General features: G+C 39.6%; 1 long non-coding RNA gene across 1 annotated transcript in view; it reads right to left on the bottom strand.

Annotated features, from left to right (window-relative positions):
- Positions 1-309: 309 nt before the first annotated feature.
- The window catches only part of LOC129190748 (uncharacterized), a 52,610-nt gene continuing 31,300 nt past the window's right edge, over positions 310-21,619 (bottom strand). Inside the window, exons 3-4 of the long non-coding RNA XR_008573051.1 lie at positions 9,782-9,892; positions 310-1,441 (exon numbers count right to left, since the gene is read on the bottom strand). This is a non-coding gene — a long non-coding RNA (uncharacterized LOC129190748). The remainder of the gene's footprint in view (positions 1,442-9,781; positions 9,893-21,619) is intronic.

Raw genomic sequence — 21,619 nt, 5'->3', positions numbered from 1 at the left:
GCGTTGAAGTGCACTGCATAACTCTGAGTGTTTCAAACATCAATCAATCACAGCACGAAAAAAAATGCTGCCGTGTGTATGCCTGCTAGCTGGCGCTGTGAGGCAAATCAGATTTGGCTAAAGAAACAGCTCCATTGCTAATAGTGTTTAAGTGACACGTGCAGCACTCCTGATTAGTGCAGATCACATTGACTTGGCAACACACAGAAGCTGAAATCTGAATGGACAAAAAAAATGTAACATACACATAATCTACAAGAAGCAGTGCAGCCAAGAGACACTGAACACAATTAAGATAAGACTGTTGGGAATACATTAATACTATTTCATGGAAGAAATACTAGAATCTACATGCACACCACAATGAAATAACCAGACATATTTAAGTGAACGGCAATACTTCCTGCAGTGCCTGCCTCCATTTACGCTCCGAGTTCCAAAGTCAAATTAGCAGGATTAGGGCCTAAAGCTGGTATATCTAACTGTGCGTGTGGGACTCAGGCAGTGGTTGCGGCGTGAACATGATGCTTTAAGTGTGATAGCCGTCTAATAGCATGTCATTAAGCTGTTATGGTTACACAGCTGAGTGGAACAGAACAGTGGGTGTTTGACCTTGGACAAGGCAACAGCTCTCTGAGCATCAGCCCAGTAACTATTCACTGAGTAGAGGGGAATGTGCAGACGTGTGTGCGTGTGTGTGTCATTACAACGCCACATCGGATTTGTGTATCCAGCCTTATAGTTAAAATAAGCACAGAATGCCTGTACCACTTTTCCAGCATTTGATCAAAATCCAATATATCTTAGTTGATTTAAGCAGGGCTATGGTCCACTACCCAAAGAAAATACACTGACAAACCATATTTCAGTGTCAACTCTTTACACAGGCGATAAAGCAGAAGGGGAAGTTGCAGGGATTTTCCAATTTGGGGTATTTCCCAGTTGTTACTGTATGCTGACTGCCGTGACTCAAGCCCATCATTTTATCCCAACTGACTGCTGAAAACATGAGCCGAAAGACCAAGCTGACTTAAAAAAAAAAAATCTCATATCTTGATTTGAGTGTTTGTACAACCCGGCCCCGCACGCTCCATTTTCATCTTCATTTAAATGTGGTAACACCTCGCCCCTCAGTGCCAGCATCTTTTTAGCCTCACCACAGCTGGCTTTGCAATGTCTCACCAAAAGCACCTAAATTGGTTTGGCATCCAACAATCTCTGCTCTGACCCATGTTGTTAAAGCCAGTAAACACTAATGAAGGCAAGCAGAAATGTGACCTTCTTGTGGATTTATGCAGGCTTGCTGTCTGGCTGGGTTGTGATGGTTCATGCAGACTGGGGCCGTTGTCAGCCTCAACACTGGCTCTCTGATCTCCGTCTTCCCCTGCCTTGCTGTTCCTCTGCTAACAAGCCCTTTCATTTCCTGTTTGGGAAATCTGTTCTTCATAATATCGCACACACACACACACACACACACACACATGTACGCAGAGTTAGAGAGGGAAAGTGGGAAGGCGCCAAAGAGAGAGGCACAGGGAGTCAAATTTAGGAACATTTCCAAGACTTGATTTGTATTTTCATTCCATTTAGATGCGTGTGGGTTTCAGTGATGAGGACTGGTTGTTGTGTGCTTGTCAAAGAAGTAATTGGAGGGTTGTTGTCCGGTTAGTGATGCATTGATGCTGCACAATGGGACCGTGTGTAGAGTAAGTTTGCAGGGTACGATTAAGGAAAACCAAAATACATACAGCAACACAACTGCAGCCTGAGACATTAATGCAACCACACACATCTCTGCCAACCACTGGTGCAGCATGGTACTAAAGGATTATAACAGCAATATAAATAACAAATATTTGTTGTCTTATTCAGATGCCGACTAGGGATGCGTACCAAAATTCAGTATCGTATTGCAGACGTAAACCATTGTGACCAGATCGAAAAACTAAGTGGCTACCAGTGTACCGGTATTTCGGAGTTGAATGAATGCAGACTGTAACAAGGTGATATTGTGTAAGCAACGTCTTATAAGCGTAGTAACTTGACTCTGACGGTCTTTTTAAACTTTATTGCCGACCTTAACACGCCAACAGCAGAGCTCAGTTCCAAAACCGGACACACATTTTGCCGTAGCGCTCTACAACAGCAACATAACACTTCCTCATTGTCCATCAATGAAGGTCACAGTGAGTGAGATGCATTCACGAACAGCGTGATCTGACAAATCCTAATAAAGTTTAATCAAGTGTAGAATTACTAGAGCTTCTACTTGGAGCAGCAGCAGTTCAACTACGATGAAAAAAATCATCTCACGTCTCACCGGAGCTCACGAATGACGCTGGGAACACCAAGTGCAGGGAGGATTGCAAGCTTTCTTTCTATGTAAACATCCCATATTACAACGTGGACACCTGCGGCTTACAAACGAGTGTAACCTATATATGTACAAAAAAATGATCTTTATATTTGGTGGGTGCGGTTTATATTCAGGTGCGCTCAATAGTCTGGAATTTACGGTATACAGTCGCCCCTCGTTTATCGCGGTTAATTGGTTCCAAGCCTGACTGCAGTACGTGAATTTCCGCAAAGGATTAAAAATTTATAAATTAAATATTTTGGTAGTTAGAGCACACAAAGTTTATGACTTTGTAGATACAGGTTTTAACATTATTAGAACCCTGTAGACTTGAAATAACACCTTAATAGTCACTTTTACAATCCTATTATTCTTTGTTTACATCACATTGCACAGGCAATGGGATCACTGCATGGAAGTTTATTCTGAACTTAAGAAAGTATTTCAAACAAAGTGGGGAAGGACAAAGAAGCCAAAAACGTATCACTTCCAAACTGGAGGAGAGGAGAACTTTTTTTCACTCGATCTCAACCATGGCATGTCGGCCCGGCTCTGTTGGCTCAGTAGCCAGTCTCCATTCAGTGTGAAAGGTAATGTAATCTAACGTTATGTCTCATAACATTACTGATGCCTAGTGACCACAATACTACATATAACTTATCTTTCAATATTTTTTTACTAATAACAGGAGATAGTCAACCACAAAACAGCGATCATTTATTAATAATTTTTTTTTAAACTGCGATATGGTGAGGGAAAAATATTCGAACCGCAATATAGCGAGGGACGACTGCATATGGTTTCTGAAAAATGTATACTCTGGAAGATATTTTATGAAATTTCTGCTCTGTACAAACTGTCAAGGGACATAACATAAGTTGCCTTAAACGATTTGAAAAAGAGGTATTTCATTATTTTTCTTTAGCTGCTGAAGCCTTCTGGCATATCCCAGAGTGAGGTCCACCTCATACTTTTGAAAACCCTTATGAACACCAATCATTTAGGTCATTGCACTACATCCAATGCACTACGTTAATACTATTACTATAAGTATACTTTAATGTTCTGTTGCAGGACCGGCTCCAGGCTTTTGTGGCCCAAAACATGATTTTGTTTGTGGTCTACCAAATGTCACATACTGCTACTACTAAATAAACACACATATATGCTGCATAATAAAGATAAGAAATTGATCAATGTAAAATCTCATTATTTGAACAAGGTCTATTATAGCAACTGAACCAATAAATACATATTCATATTATAAATATGATTAAATGAAGAATAATCCACATACCCTGACAAAATACAGCACTAATCTAACTATGAACGTGAAAAAGTGCCTTTCAACTAATCTAAATATAAAACATTGCAATATTTATGTTGGAAAAAACTAAATCTGGCTCGCTCTTTTCCATCTCCAATTTTCTCTTTCTCTTCCCTTTGGTACCACTGCTACATTGTCTTTTAGGCCCCATTTTGTTTTTTAATATTACTTAGGGTTTGATTTTATATGTTGCTAATCAGAATGAACTGTCCAAACGCCACTACATATTGAAAATATAAACAGTGCATATTTCAATTGACTCTTTCTGATCATATGCCACTCCCCCTAGTGGTTGTGCCTCTAAGCAACCACATAGAGTTCCAAGAAACTGGCCCTGCTCTGCTGGCTCATCACCACAGCTCATTTCTCAGCATACCTAATCCAATGCATTGTAAACACACTGTATATACAGCCATCACTGTGGCTTTAAACATTATGACAAAAGGTTATTGCTTCATTTCTTTGGAGAGGACAAGCTCTGTTCTAGCATTGTGGTTGAGCAGTAGTCAAGCCAAACACACAAAGAACACATCAACTTGAAGAAGATACCTAGATTAATGATACAAAATGAATGACAAGCCCTGTGATGGCAAGAGGCAGCAGTAAGTCAGCGTCGAGACCAGCATTCACTTTGACCTCACTGATCTCTGCTGTCTATAGCACTCAGAGCCAAAGAAAGCTGATTCACTTTCAAAAAACGCATCACTTGTCAAAAGGAGCTGTCAGACACTAAGGTAGGAAGGCACTTCAATTATAAGATAGAAAGTAAGCGCTTATCCTGGATGTGACGTTTCTGTTGATCTGGCATTTTCTCTGAGAAGGAGAGAGACATACTCTGGGAGGTAGACTAGTGAAAGGAAAACAGGGGGGAAATGGGAAGAAATACAAGGGTAAACAAAGAGAGTCAATCAGAGGTCCTCTCTTTCTCAAATTCCCACTCTTATGACTCGTGGCCATGATTTCACGAGCCACAGAATAGCAAACATTACACAGAAATGCAACCAAAACCGGAGTTTATTTAACCAAACTGCAAAAAGGAGGGGGTGTTAATGTAACAATTTCTTTTTTAGAACGTGAACAGGATTTGAAGTGCTTGAGAAAGTGGAAAGGAAAACGTAGCTCTTTATGACCACGTGGTCATTTATGGACGAGTATATTGCACAACACAGCAGTAACAGAACCAATGCTGTAATAGTGGTAGGAAGCACCAAGAAGTAACAATTTGGCAAAACGTAATTCACCCCAAGAGCTGAGTAACGCAACCAGCATTTTAAAGTAGATAATGCTGCTGGATGTTTTCTGTGCACCTACTGCCATCGTGTGGAGTTAATGAAATCAGGAGGCTTCCTACAGCCGCAGCTGTTAATGCCAATGTTTTTTTTTGACCACGCATTAATTGGAGAACCCAGCAGTAATTTGCGTTTGCAGACCACACACTTGGCTACTATAGGATACTCGGTAGTTAATTGTATAGAGGTGTTAATTGGAGCATGTATGGTGTAGTGCAAGAAGAACATAAAACCTATCTAGGGTATTTTTATTTTAGATTACAGGAAAGCCCTGTCTAATGTCTACGGTGGAACCTTGGTTAGTGTACGTCCTGGTTTGAGTATTTTTTCCTTTTTGTCAAAAATGTATATCAAAATGTTGCCTCTGTTTGCAAACATTTTCCTGTACAATGTACAGTGTATGTGTTCATAACACAACGTATTTTTGTCTCAAAACATTCCTGTCAGCTGTGTGTTACCATGGAAACCGGAACTGGAAGTCTCTGAAAAAACATACAAAAACAAAAACAACAGGACATAAACACATAACAGTGGTTGGCTGGTACATGTATGCTGTACTTTTTACCTGTATTATATATTCATAAATTACCAACTTAGGATGAATGAGATGTGTGTTTTGCGTAGAAAAAAACGCCTGTTTTCAGAGACAAAATCGGAATCGTGAATGTGTTTGTATCTCCTGTAACATAAGAATAATAGATGTCTGTATAGATGCCTGATGACTTAATATCAAGTTGATGAATGTTTCAAGTGGTATATGTATGTACTGGAATTTTTGGCAATTCAAATGTTACCTTCCAAATCCATGACGTATATTGGTAATTGGAGAAATAAATGTAATAAAATAAAAAGATGGCCCGTTTTGGCAAACCAGTAATGAATATGTGGTTTGTAGCAACTTGTAAATCTGCTTTAATTCCCCTGCTGTTCATTAGTCAATTAAACATAAACATCATCTGATATGAGAGGCAGCTCCTCTTCATCTCTTTGCTTTAAAAAAAAATAAATTCACTCTACACTTTTCCTCCCTTTATCCTCGTTCATACAGCCCCTCTTTCCTCTCCGCTCACCCCTGTTGTCTCGCTCTCCTCCCTGGAATTGCACATTGAAAGCACAACAGCAGAATTTGTTTTGCCGCCTCTCATCAGATTAGTGTTGATTTTTCTGCTGCCAAGCTGTAGTTCAGTGGAGTGGATGAACTTCTTTAGCTGTTTATCACAGGCTGCTCTGCTCAGTGGCCCAGCGGTTTGTTACCTGCCATTTACTATGAAATTAAAATCAATGGATGCCCAAATGTGATTACGGCGACCATCATTGAAAGCAATGAGGATTTCCTGCTTAGGCGGATATACAAGGTCAGTCCCACTGGTCCCTCTTCCAAAGATTCTGTTTCACGTGCTTGCAACAGCACCATTTGTGATGATAACCCTAACATATCTTTTATCTCTCATGGTACTCGTTAAGTTGGATGAGCAGCAAGTTAAAGTTCAGCATCCAATCATAATACTGTATTTGTGCCATGCTTGTTACTGCACTCTTAGAAAACTACTGAGCTGCCCTCAATAAACAGTACAAGTTAACCCAAAGCCTCACCACTTGACTGCAGTTGTGCGCCAATGATGACACAGTGTCCTGTCAGAGCAGTAATGACTGAGATTTACGCTCTATTATTAGAGCCGGGCCCCTATGAGTTGCCCTCAGAGACCCCTCATTCTCTCCTGCTGGTTCTGGATGAGGCAGCTAATGTAGTGAATCACCAGGCGCAGGATAACACGCTGATAAGCGCCAAAATAATCGTGTTGGTGTGTGTATGTGCGCGCGCGTGTGTGTGTGTGTGTTCATCCCCTCTGTACTTACAAAGTCAAACATCTGATTACAAGATAGTGATTTTAATAATTTCTGCATTACAGCCTCACAAGGGAGACAATAAATGAGGGAGCACAAACAGCAGCAGGCCAGGTCACCCAGGCTGTATGTTTACCGCCTTCAATAACACACCTTCAAGCAAGAAAAAGAGGGGTGTGCACCACAAAGTCTTTGGCCTGTTATATGCAACAGATTTTTCTGTATTTAACATAAATATACACTAGATCAGGGGTGTCCAAGGTGCGGCTCAGGGGCCATTTGGGGCCCACAGCTTGAGTTTTTATTGGACTGTGGCACGCTGTAGGAATAACATTAAATAATAATTTTTAAAAACCCACAGGAAAATGGGGAAAAATATAGCTAAAAAAAAGCTAAATGTTGCAATTAATTAACTAACAATAACACAAAGCTTTGTCTATAAATATATTTAAATATATAAATTAAACACATTTTAAATAATATTAATATTAATACTAGAATAATTACATTTTCAAAATATAAATACATATTTATTAATACTAATATAAAAATAATAATAAATTTAAAATAATAAATGATTTTTTTTTAGCCTTTTTACAAAATTGTTAAATATATAAAATATTCCAAGTTCTTTTCATTTTCAGTATGTGGTTCTCTGTGGGAAAAGCTTGGACGACTCTGCACTAGACACACAGTAAAAGTACCGTTGGCCATTACACTTCAACATTTTTTTGTGATTACCACTAATGTAGTACGAGTAGCGGTTGTATTTTTATTTTGGTCATGTGACATGTCACATGCATATACAGGTAAAAAAAAAAAAAAAAGTACACATTTTACTAAACTAGTGAGAGTTATTAGCTTCCAATGTTTATTTTATTGGCTTAGCAGGTACTATTTCCTGCTACAGTTATGGAGTTTTTAACAATACGCCATAACTTAATCTGTTAATGCAGAGCCCCAACCTACAGGGACCCCAGTTTGAGAATCCCTACTTTAGAGTAAAGAAAAATATATAGAATATAATAAAACAATAATAAAAGATAATGCATGTCTAACATATACAGTATCTGAAGTGCAGAAGACTTTTAAAAGTCCACAGGCAATGTTACTTTTAATTTTAATATTCTTAACTGTCATACAAGTGTAGAAAAAGATTAACCTATGAAATCTTTTTTAAAAACACAATTTTATTCTCACATGACGGTCATAAATACAACTTTTTTATATTTTTTAAACATGTACACAGTTTGATCCTGACTTTTAGCCTGCACCCACAAAAAAATCTAAAGAAAATTATTATCTTTTAGACGCTCACTGTGCATAGGGAGGCTTGTGCGACACGCATTACAGCATTGAGGTGTATTTTCTTGGAAATGTGGGTTTGAATTCTGAAATGTGCCACTTCAGAGGTGTGTGACGGTGTGAGACCGTGGTTGCACGCACACTCACGGACAGGCGGGGGGAGCTCCAGGCGGGGGGACCGGCTGCTGCCAAAGAAGGCCCATAAAAGTGAGACAAAGAGTGTCCGCTATCTCGGCAGGCGGGCTCACAGCTGTCTGGCAATGTCACCATGTCATCGCCATGGGAACACTGAGCCTGTAGACTCTTTTTGGACTAATAGGCAGTTGTCAAGGCAATGATAAGATAAATGCTGCGTTTGATGGAAACACAGCGCGATGGGCACCAAGAAGCCCGAGCAATCAGCAGACAGCTAAGAGGGGAGAACCACAGGTGTCATAGGGAAGGCGGCTGCAAGGCAGGGGGCAAACAGAGAAGGCGAAGGAGTTGGAAGAGGAGAGCAACGTCATACCATTTCCCTCCTTTCTCAGACAGGGTCCGTCTTTTTTCCTTCTTTGATTTCTACCTAGCACTTTTGCTGTGTGACCTGCCCACTAACACTTGACTGTGGGAACAATCTATGGCTTCCATATACTGTACACTGGTACCTTGGTTTTTGTTTTTCATTCATCCCAAAAGGTCGAAATGTACGAAAACCAAAGCAATGTTTCCAATTGGAAATAATGTAAATCAAATTAATCCGCTCCTGACACCCAAAAATATCAACACAAAATCCTTTTTGAAAAGAGTAATTACATGTAATTAATAATTACATGCATGTAATTAATAATTACATGCAGAAAACTAAAAAATAAATATAAATACTAAATGTAATGGATAATTGAACATTTATCAAGTGATGAGCGGTGAGAGAGGAGGAGAAGGGAGAGCCACAAAGACACCACCTTCGTGTTTTGCTATGACTTCTTTCTTGAATTCAATAGTGCCTGGGAGTTGAGAGCAGGCTAACAAGCATGTTTTGTTACAAAGACATGTTATGAACACGGTTGGACTTTGTAACACGGCAAGACGGTGTCACCATATGTGTTGGATTCTTTGTTTGGGGACTCGATTCCGTGGAATGACACAGTACAGGGCAAACCGACTAGTTTGTCGAGATGTGCAATATTGTTCAATAAACAAGGCAAAATTTTGGCGCAAATTTTCTAGTCAGACAAAAAAGACAGAATTCAAAAACCAATGTGTTTTAAAAATAATAATAATAAAAAAAAGATAAGCGAGGTTTGACCGTTTGCGTGTGTGTGTCATATGTTCCAAGTCACTTACACACATGTAGAGGGGAGGGCTGTGTGCTTATCTAATGTTGAGGATTGAATTCAGTTAGCCCCAGTGGGATTGGGTTAGGAGACGTCAGAAAGATAGATGGGCATCATGCTCCTTGCTGCAATTGTTTTGCATGCAGGTGTGTGTCGCTTACCGTGCTGCCAAAGCACTCTACATCTCACGTGAAGCATTTTATATTTTTAAATTGTGCAAAAATATGAGGAACTAACAGTCATGATGGTGGCTGAAAGAATTATTGTGGAATGCAGCACATTTTCTACTTTCAATCATCGCTATCAAGGAGGACAGTGGCTTTTTCTATTCCAAGGCTGGTCTTACTTGATTGATGCATCCTGGGACTCTCTTTGCTGTTGTTTTGGTGCTCCTGCAGAAGAGCGTGTCCACGTGCCCTTAGGATCTTTACTCTTGATGAAAACATCCATCTGAAATCTAATGTTTGATCAAATTGGGGAAAGATTAGACAAGAAAGAGAGCACATGGCGCAGTAGCGTATTTAAGCGTTGAATTGGGCTTGTGGCCTGTCAGTCTTGTGGTTGTGTATTGATTTGCTGCCCGGTGTACAACAAAACAGTTGGACTCGGTCTTGGTTTTTCCTTGTGTTTCGTATGCACACACAGCAGGTAGACTCATTTCAACATGGCATACGTATATTTCTAAGGTGTCTTTGTTGCAGCAACGGATGCCAAGCACACACACACACACACACACACCTATATGGCTGTGTATACTCCGTATGATCTTTCTCTCAGGAGAGTCTGATAGACTCTGATGCCCTGCAGTAATGGCTAGCCATACCTGGCCATTGCTGCCTTTCTCATGGCCTCAGGCAACTGCTTAGCAATTCCGCTCTGAATACAATAGGCTACACACACAGATACACACACACACACACACACACACACACACACACACACACGAAACAGACCGCTTTCAAAGCTGCTGTCCAGTAATGAATTTCCAGACCTTGGACGACTCCTTCTGATACACTTCAAAGAGCAACTAACTAAAGTAGGCCGACTCTTTCACCTTTGTCTGCCTCTGTCTGTTTGAACCTACGATGAAATGCATTTTTGGGTTCTCTGCACCCTCCAAACAATTTAAATGCATTCTCCATTTAGTCATTGTCTTCTTTTGTAGGGTCATTTAAATTCCGCATCCTCTTCCCAGTCCCTTTTGTGTGCACATATTTGTTCTTCCATTTGTCGTTTGACACTGCCTGTTTGTAAAATAAAAGAAGAGAGTTTTTGGAAGAACCGGGTGCCACATATGAAGACGTGCCAATCACAGAGAGGAGAGCAGACAAGGGGTTTATACTACGCCAGCCTCTCTCCAGCCAGCGTTTAAAAAGAGAATACATTTCTGTCACAATCACTTCCCGTCTGCGGCGTCACCCTTTTCCTTTTTTCAGTCAGTCAGACACAGAAGTACACCAAAATGACACAACATTACATTACCACAGCAGACTCCTTAGTAGTGGACACTTGGATATCGGTAACCAGGGTGGTTGTTTCTTTGGATGAATGGAGAGATCACCAGGGTGATGCAGAGTCGTGTAGATATAAAAGGTTTGACTTCCTGCCGTCTCCTCCATTATGGCGGCCACGGAAACGTAATATGGCTGAGCACCACCAGCCTGCCTTAACCCTGTCGCCATGTAATTCCCTCTCTTTTAGGCTGGATGACATTGCAAGTGCCCTGATCCCATGTTGTGCCCGTATCTTTTAAATATATACTGTAGCACATTCGTTTTCAAATGACACATATCCAATATTAATACATGTATTGTGGCAAGCGAGGAATAAAATACTGAAATTGCAGTGAGCTTGTCACACAGGGAAATTAACAGGGGGGGTCACTAAACAGAACACTTACTCCAATCACGGTACAAGCAAAAAATGACAGAACAACATGTACTAGGTAAGTAAACACAAAAAGGCCAGCTACTACTACTATGGGGAGTAATAAACAAAATGCTTTGGACAACATGCTTGCATGTATGTAATACAGATATCCTTAACAAATGGCCAATGACCTACGGGCAATTAATTGGTAAGTCCGGCCCATACCCGTGCAAAGATGATGGCCATATTTTTCAAACAATCTTGCTCAAATATTAGACATGTGCTTGTTAGTCCCTTAAAGGCTTGTACCAAACTTGGTGGTGATTTGGTTAAACACCATAAAGTCACACTGGATGTTTTTGCGGAGTGCACTGAGCTGTGGGAGAAATTTCAACTTTTGGGGTTTCATAACAGCGCCACCATTTGTCAAAGAATAATAACACAAGCAAGAGTTAGCTTACCCAAAAAACATACATACATCTGTGGGGTGTCCTAATCTTTTCACATGGACAATGCTATGACACATATCCAATTTAGGTCACACGGGTTGCGTACATCTTCCGTTCCTAGACTGCGCTGTATGTCGGGTCATGGTGTAAGTCAGATCTTACAACTTAAATTATACCAAAATTAATTCCCTCACACTGTAAACAGAACACATGACGGACATACAATATTGTAATAAAGCACAATGCAATAATTAAATGAAACGGTAACAACAAAAGCTAAAGCACTAGCAACCTTCAAGGCTTTACTGTATTTTGCTATTGCATTAGTTTCTATATATTTTAAATATATTTACAATGTTCCTCCTCTGTTTTTTAAATAATTTGCCCCAATTCCACCTGCAAACAGGTGTAGCTGTGTTTAAAAAAAAAAAAAAAAACTATTTTTGATGGCAACTTTTAAAAATAACATTTGATAATAAATATATGAATTATATATCACTAATTATATATTATTAAAACAGAACACAATTATTTTTTCTATACAACACTAATAAGAAACATATACAGTATAATGGGTCATGGTTTATGACAGGAAAATGTCAGACAGGGGTGACAAAAGTACGGCCCGGGGGCCATTTGCGGCCTGCTGCTATTTTTTTATTGGCCCACAGCACATTCTAAAAATATAATGCAACAAGAAAAAAACAACACCACCAAAAATGGAAAAATCAGCAGCAATTTCACAAGAATAAAGTCAAGCTATGAAAAGAAAACCATTGCAATCAAAGTAAAAAAAAAAAAAAGCTGTGATTTTCAGAGAATAATGCAGTAATAATATGAGGAAAAAGAACAATTTTAGTAGTATAAAGTTGAAATATTAAAGAAATCTTTTTTTTTTTACAGTGTAATATTATGAAAAACAAATAATGAATAAAGTTGTCAATTTTGCAAAATTAGTTTGCGGAAAAAGTTAGTTATTGTTACGAGAACAAAGAGAATAAATATATTCTCATAATTATGAGAAGAAAATGTACAAGGAAAAAGTTGAAATTGTAGGACTTTTTTTTTTAAACTACTGCAGAAATGAAAACATAAACAGCCGTAATTTTACAAGAATAAAGTAAAAATAGTAAGAGAAAAAAGTCGTATTCTAACAATAAAAAAGTCACAATTTTACGAGAATAAACGTGTAATATTAAGAGGAACTTTAATGTCATTTTAGTAGCACAGAGTTGATATAGTAAAGAAAATTTTTAATTTTTTTTTAAGTTGTAATTTAATACGCAAGCAAAACAAAATAAAGTTGTCATTTTTGGAAAATTAGGATAGGGAAAAAGTCTGAATAACAATAAAGTCATAATATTGTGAGAGAAAATTTCCGAAGATATTTTTAAGAAGAAATATTTTATTTTAAGAAGAATATTTTGAAAATAAAAAAAAAAAACAGCAACAATCAGATAAAGAGCAAAGCCCGAAGTTCATACTAATACTAGGCTTCTTCACCGATATCACTATGCTGAAAGCTGAGATGAACTTTTTTTCTTGAAATATATATCATGTCTTAGCACACCTACATGTGTCGCTTTACAAAATATCATCCCTTGCATCCTTTCTTTTTGTAGTATATGGCGCTCGGCGGGAAAAGTTTGGACACCCCTGGGTTAAGACATCCGTGCAGTGGATGGCGGCCATATTTATTTCCTGTTGTGGGTGTGGTGAACATCTATGCCATTATTCCACTTTTTTTCCCCTCCCTACATTGACCTTGCGCGTGGAGGGTATTTCCAGTCAGCAGAACGCTTTATCTCTGAGAGCGACAATCAATAAGGATAATTAATGATGCCCGCCGCAATGATAGCCTCAGCAGTCATTACCAAGCATTAATCCGTGCAGTCAGAGGAGGGTCAAGGCCGGCCGCATTGCTCACCTAGAGGCGGGGCACAAATTAAAATAATCTACACGCTGGCTGCTCTGTCAGGCCTTTTCTGATGCATTCTCCTCCGTCGAGCCATAATTAAAGATGGCCCATTGCTAGGTGGAGGGGCGCCTGGGTGACAATCGGCAGCGATGTCTCTTTAATATACAACACTTAGCTCGGAGGGTGACACTAACAGCAATCTGCGAGAACTCATCTCAACTGCAAGCGTGGGTGGGTGGATGTTTCCCTTTTTTTTGTGTGTGTCTAGATACACCGGGACATAAATCAAACGCACAACATGCAATTTTCTAATAACGCGGCACGGTGAGGAATGTGATTTAGCAGTAAATATAATTTGGTCTGGGTGGGAGACATATCAAGTGGATGTATTATCTTTGCCGTAATGCACCGCTTAGGGAATGAAATATCACCCCTTTTAACAGGTGATCTTGGGATAACTCTGATCACACTTATAATGTCTTAATATAAGATTTAACGTTAGATACTGTGATAGACGACGGCAGATAGACAATGTTCTTGCAAGAGATCTAACAGTTTGATGTGAAATTACATTGCATATTAGACAATAAGTTCAAGTGAAGGATTCTCATCATCACAAGAAAAATATAAATCAGATGAAGCAATGTTGCCCATAATGGCTACTGCAGATCACCTGTTCTCCTTCCATTTGTCAACCGAGGAAACAGCCCCCCCCCCCAAAAAAAGGGATCCTCCGCTCATCTCCTTCATGTCTTTCTGATTGGCTGTAGCGCCTCATCAGGGGGAGGGAGCAGCACAGCCTCTGAGAGCCCACCTTGTTGTCAAGGACGTTTAAAGTTAGCAAGAGAAATTCAGCTTGATTCCATAATTCATGGGTGACATTTTCATTGTGCCTAAATTTAAGGCTAAAAATTGGAAATGTGAGATTAAATTTCCTGTAATGTTTAAATTACTTTTTCGCTTGGCCGGCGTCCAAGCGTGGGGAAGCGCCGCGGGCCAGAGGGGAGATGTTTAAGCAGAGGTTGCGCTCTCTGCCAGCGCCGAAGTGTAGAGAATCTATACTAATGAAAAATGCATTTATCCCTCAGCTGCCGTTCCTGCTTTTTTCCGAGAAAAACAAAACGTGCGAATGTTAGCGAGAACAGAATTAAGTGAATGTCACATTCAACAAGCACAAGTCAAGTGAAAAATAACTACATCAACATCCGATAACCTCAAGTGCGTCCAGTTGGAATGATGCTCCTCCTGAGTGATTAGGACGAGTCAAACTGCATGCATCACGGAGGGTGCTTGATGATGATGGACAAGCGGTGGTTATATCGGACTCCCACGCACCATTACACTGCATTCATCTGTCCTCCTCGAGCTCGCGCTCACCTTCAGCTCTGTGAGGAGGCGTACAGGCGCAGCACAGCAGTTATTACCAAGTTAACTTGTGTTTATTGCTGGGTTTAAATGTCAAATCGTTTAACATATTAGTGGTCAGGAAATCAATAAGTTTTGAGTGTGAACTCTGACCTCCCAAAACTGAGGATCGACACATGTGGACATGCACAGTCAAACCTTGGTTTTCGAACGCCCAAGTTCTCGTGTGATTTGTTTTTTGATGACAATTTTTGCCCAAATTTTACCTCGGTTCTCGTACACTGTACTATCTCGTACAATATAACGCGCAACATGCTGTTGACTTGAAACGTCAACTTCTCACATGTAGAAATCGTTCGTTTCGGAGAAATGTAGTGCCTAAGATAGCACCATCGTATGATATGGTATGGTAAGGTATGGTACAATTTATTTTGAACATGCGTACAGTTTACATTGGAATACTTCATGTCGCAATTCAAAATTCCACATGTCCAAAAAGGAGTAGGAAGAAGCAGAGCTTATTTAATCCTACCCCCTCTCCGTTGCACATCAATTGCTAATACATTTGTTCACTTCCTGTAGTCAACATTTATCATTTACCAGATCTGAAGTAACGTAAGAAAATGATCAGGATGTATCACAACGTATTACAGTAGAGTTAAGGTTTGTCGATTGATATAAAATTGATCGTTCCTTCCACTCTTATTGTTCCTGTTGTTCACTTCATATCCTTCCTGCTCAGAATCCGTATCTTTCTCAACATCAATACCAATTTCTCTGATTGGTTCATTCAATTGTCTCACATATTGCTTGATGTTACTGTCATCTGTCCTTGTAGTAAAAGCAGTTGTTTCCAAAAGTGCTTTCCTTTGTTGTTGTCCGGATCTATATCAATCTCCAATCCAATTGTTTGTGGTCTGGATAGGTCTACATGTCCTACATGATGATATGATCTTTAATATTTATCCAAATCCTTCATATCTTTGACAACAAACACTCTGGGCTCTTTGGGTCCTCTATGGCGTAGATTGATGTAGATTTTGCAGTTGGCGCTCCAAGTCCTTTCAATCTTTCCCTGCTTCCTCAAGTCGCGTGCTTTCTTGGCGATGCGTTTTGTGAGATGCTGATTCATGTAGATGTTTGCACCTTTCAGCTTCTTTGCCTGTTTCAGCAGTGCAGTTTTGAGTTTCCTGCTGGTGAAACTGACTATGGTGAAGGGTGTGCATGTATCGATGGTGTCGATACCTACATCCACCTCATTTGATTGCAGAAAATTGATATCTGTTGACAACCACTGCATCTGATTCTCTGTTCTCATCTGTCCTGGCATTTGACCTGCGTGTAATTTGGAGCCTCTTCAGGATCACATCGTTCATTTGTGCATTCTGATCCATCTCATCAGGTGTATTCTCAATGTTTTTTTCCTTTGCTTTTTTCTGTTCCATAAGAGTGTCACGCAAGGCAGCATTATCATCCTGTAGTACCTTGGTATGGTCCTGTTGTACCATTGTGAAGTGCTCTATTTTCCTCCCTAAGGTTCTTGACCTCGTCACAGATCTCAGAGAAGCTCCCCTTGAGACTGTCAATCTGAGATGTTGCCGTATTTCCTGATGTAGCACTTCCAGTTTTTCTTTCATTACGTCTTTCAGGATGCCATATAATATCAAATCCTTCTCATTCAACGGCATATTTGGCCCGGTTTTTGATCGTGGACCTGGATTTCCAGGGCCGGTATTATTTAGCTTTGTGTATGGCATTGTTGCTAGGCAACCGCTTTGAACTTTAGCAGTTAGCTTGCGAGCTTGACTTGCTAGCAACTCCCTGCATTTGTTCAAGTTCAAGTCGAAGGTGTCAATGTTAGGAAAGCGCCAAAATAGTTTGAACTTCTTTTCCCGTCAGCAACAACGGGAAAATAAATAAATAAATAAAAATAAAGAGAAAAACTTCAAGAAAGATCCAAAAAACTACAGATAAAGTTGGCTGCTGAACTTTCATCGAGTGGAGCCAAGTAAGAACACGCTCAGGTTTGCAGTGAGCAACAACGAGCAAAATTTGTCCTAAAATGAATCAAAGTTAAAATATTGTTGGAAATGCTCATGAAAACGGGAAATGCATGAACGAAACCAGATCGTTTGAAATGTCGACAACAACAGTGTCTGGGTGGAGGAAGCGGGGATCAAACCATAGTATCCTCTAAGGCACATTCATTTGGCAATGAATTACACAAACTAGTCCATTAGAAAACAGAGGTACAACTGTACATGCTTTTGTGCTTTACAAAAATTATGTTTTCCTTGCCATTTGTTTGGGTCACGGGGGCAGCAGTCTAGGCAGGGACCAGACTTCCCTCTCCCCGGCTACTTTGTCTAGCTTCTCCAGGTGGATCCCGAGGCGTTCCCATGCCAGATGATCAACATAGTCTCTCCAATGCATCCTGGGACTTCCTTGAGACCTCATACTGGTCGGATGTGCCCTGAACACCCAGAGAGGCATCCTGACCTAATGCCCGAGCCACTTCATCTGGCTCCTCTCCACCCTTTTCCGGGCGAGAACCATGGACTCGGACTTGGAGGTGCGGATTCTCATCCCAGCTGCTTCACACTTGGCTGAGAATCAATCCAGTGAGAACTCAAGATCCCACGGCCCGATGAAGGATGGAGAATAATTATATTTCAGTGCAGATCTGGACCAAGCTAATGACAAAAATTTAATTGGGAAAGTGGGCTTTTTTTTTGTGAATAAGGCATAAATCCAAATGCCAATACTCTGAATGCTGAATGAAGGGTGAAAATATTTCCTGCAGATTGAGTTTCATCACATCTACCAACTACCATACAGTATTTGTTTGTGTAAGCTAACTGTTCTATTCCTGAATGGCTGCACACAAAAGAATGAATGACAAAAAACAAAACAAGAACCCCTATTGTGTTGTCTGTGCTATTATTTTTCTGGTAAATACATCAAAATGTAGCGCTGTCATTAAACCCTGAAGTTTGTCTCCACAAGTCAAACAACCACTGTAACTTTATGGCGTTTCGCCGAATCGCCACAAAATTTGGCGCACGCCTTTAGGGGACTGACAAGCACATGTCTGTAAAATTTGAGTTACGTCATTGAGAAAAACCACTGACCATTTGTCTAATGATTATAAAACTTTGAGGATATCTGTATCACATGTATGCTGGAATGTCTTCCACAGCATTCGCCACAAATGTTCATCATTGTATATTTTTTCTCTGTCGTGTTTATTTTTTTGGTTTCCACCTGACATTGCAGATAATATGGTGCAGCATATTAAGCAGACAGACATTAAATCTTCCACTGTCTCCTAAACACCAATTATTGGTATCATTTCCAACGTGTACTCCAGTCACAAGAGACTGTACAGCCGATACATACCAAACGCAACATACGGTTTTAATTTCTAATTGATCCTTTCTGAGCTCTTCACATGTGTGAAAAATGAGTCCTGGTTGATTGTTCGGCCCACAGCCATTTCCCCGTTCACGCTCGCAGTCCAGTGAGGTGATAGAGAATTACAGAGATTAGTGGTATGCATATGAAGGACTGTCAATCATTTGAAATTAATTCTCTTATGCTTCTGATGACGTGATGGCTAGATTGCTGATCCTTAGACTATTACCTACTGTCAGACAACGCAATTGTGTTGAGAAAATTGCTTTCTCTGCCTGGAATTTTGGGAACACAATGCTGACTGCTTCATTACATATTTAGTAATTTCTTATTATTAGGATATTGAGAAGCAGTGAGAACGAATATTACTTGTGTGCAATTCAGTTATGGATAATCTCGCCTTGCTTTACACGCAAGGATATAGTCTGCCTTCATTAAGCTTGTTTTCGTTCCAGTGTATACTAATGTGGAAAGTTCAGTCAAATAGAATGCATTAAGGATCGAAGTTGCCAGAGCGGATGTCCATGTGGAGCTCTTCCCATTGCCGACGTCAAGCTGTGATTCTTTAGGCTGCAGACTCGTTGAGAATGCGTAAACAGCACCTCGACTGGTTGTAGCCACGTAGTGCACTCTATTTTGGTTTATTTATTCAAATTGTAGCTACTGTAGTCGACAATCAGTCCCACATAATAGAAATCTTAACAAATCCAATAATCGACTGGGATAATATGAATATATTACTCATAAGAATGATAAAAATTAGGGATGCTCCGATGGATCGGACAATTTCCTAAAAAAACACGAGATGCGCATCTGCCGATAAATGCCTTTCAAAGCTGATCACAAAAAACGATTGCACTCTATTTTGGTTTATTTATTCAAATTGTAGCTACTGTAGTCGACAATCAGTCCCACATAATAGAAATCTTAACAAATCCAATAATCGACTAGGATAATATGAATATATTACTCATAAGAATGATAAAAATTAGGGATGCTCCGATGGATCGGCCAATTTTCTAAAAAAACACGAGATGCGCATATGCCGATAAATGCCTTTCAAAGCTGATCACAAAAACCGATCGCCGTGTAGCGGCGACATGGCAATTTATGTCATGACAACACAAACAAACATGACGTGAATGTGCATATGTGCTGTGTCACGTAGGATTCCCAACACCCGCATTGAGCCGACAAGGAACGCACTCTGCACAAGGAACGCACGTATTGCCGCGAGAATCAACACTAGTCTGTAAAACCTCCATGGTTTCAGTTTGACAGCTTTCCACAGGCTACGTCAATCGATGCCAGTGTGTTTGATCACTCCCTATTGGTGTTCGACTTCTCTTATCTTTCTTTACACCCTTTATCTTTTTACACCCTTTGCGTCACGGCCGCAGCTAACTAGAATTATCCGCCTAGCTTCTCGTCTTCGGACTCCAAATGTGACTTTTTACCACAGTGACATTTTGTTTTTAAAACAAACAAGCAATGAGGTTAGTGTGGAGCTCGTTTTTCTTCCACGGTGAAGTCAATATTACGTCCATCATGTTCGTACTAACTTTTTCAAGTGTCTATTGTTGTGTCTTGTCCTCCTAACACTATTTGCATGTTGTTGTTTAATGAACATTACCTATTTGCCAGGGGCCCTCGGAATTGTCTAATGGTAACCCTGGCCAATAAGCACTTATCATAAATAAACTGAAAAATGTACAGTTAATCCATGTGATCGGTCCCGGTAACGGCCAATTTCACTCATGGATGATCGGTATCGGAATCGGCAGCATAAAACCTTGATTGGAACAGTCTTACTGAAAATGCCAACAAATACTTTATAATAGGCAAAACCCTATTCTGTTTAGCTGAGTTTAATCCATTTTGAACAAAAAGAATAAGGGTATGGCATCTAGGAGGAGGCCAAATGTTGTTTTTTTTTAATAATAATTTACATTTTTAAGTAATTTGAAAACATTTTCTTACAATAATGAGATTTAATTGAAAGATTGTATTGTAATTGTAATATTGGAATTAGAATATTTATAAGAACAAAATCTCCAAATCTTCTGTCTCTATAAAGTCTACTCCAGCAAATATATGACATTACAACATGTGTTATACAAATTACACAAAAAAATACATAGGGTCCTTAGTTTACAACGTTTTGTGGTTACGAACACACCCCCATAAATTCATTAAAAAACTTAATTTTGGTCTGAAAACACGAGACTAGCTTGAGAACTATCACAATTTCTGGACTATAAGCCGCTACGTTTTTCACACATTTTGAACCCTGTGGCTTAAACAATGGCTGATTTATGGCTAAAAGAACTACTGTTCCCATCATGCTTAGTGTGCCGAAACAGAAAATAGTGCATTTCTGCAATAGAAGCTAATATCATATTTTGATGCAGTGATTGTGTTTTGATCTGACAAATTTACAGGAAAACTGCACTTTTTTTTCATCCACAATCCTTATGGGAGACATGAAAACACGACTTTCTCTTTTCTATGCATTCTAACGATATAAAAATAGATAAAAAGCGGCAGCTCATCAATGCACGTAATAGGACACACCTATTCTGCCAAGAAAGCCCACTATTAAAACACCTCCAAAAATATTTTATCATTTTATCCATGTTGTAACCATGTAGCAAGAGGTACATTCATGATCACATGTAATACTTAAGAGTATTTTGCCGTACTTTGGTGGTTTTAGGCATTCCTGGAACATGCTGTAGAAACAAACGCTACACCTAGTGCTAACTTTTCCAAATTCAGGAACAAAAACGCAGCAGCGGTGGCCGTACCTCTAATATGATGCATTGTGAGTACGGCGCTGACACGCTATGAGCGAGTGTGTGGTGAAGCTAGTCGCTAGCCGGCGTGTGGCGAAGTGTCACTCTACCAGTAAAGTAGTTCTTTGGCATATCAATGTTAATAACAGTAATAATAAAAATGTCGCTGTAGCTTGGTTAATATGCAGGTCGAATTTTATGTAAATGGAGCGTTGTTGGAGGTTTTTTCAGAAGGCTTTATAGCGGAATAGTTGCATCCCATTACGTGCATTCTTAGCTGTCTCTCTTTAGCTGTTTTTATATCTTTAGAATGCACAGAAAAGAGAACGACGTGTGTTCAAGTCTCACATAAGGATTGTGGATGAGCAATTTTT

This window comes from Dunckerocampus dactyliophorus, chromosome 12, assembly GCF_027744805.1.
Source record: "Dunckerocampus dactyliophorus isolate RoL2022-P2 chromosome 12, RoL_Ddac_1.1, whole genome shotgun sequence".
Classification (NCBI taxonomy): domain Eukaryota; kingdom Metazoa; phylum Chordata; class Actinopteri; order Syngnathiformes; family Syngnathidae; genus Dunckerocampus; species Dunckerocampus dactyliophorus.
The sequence above is the reverse complement of the archived record's forward strand: the minus strand, read 5'-3'. Positions and strand labels throughout refer to the sequence as shown.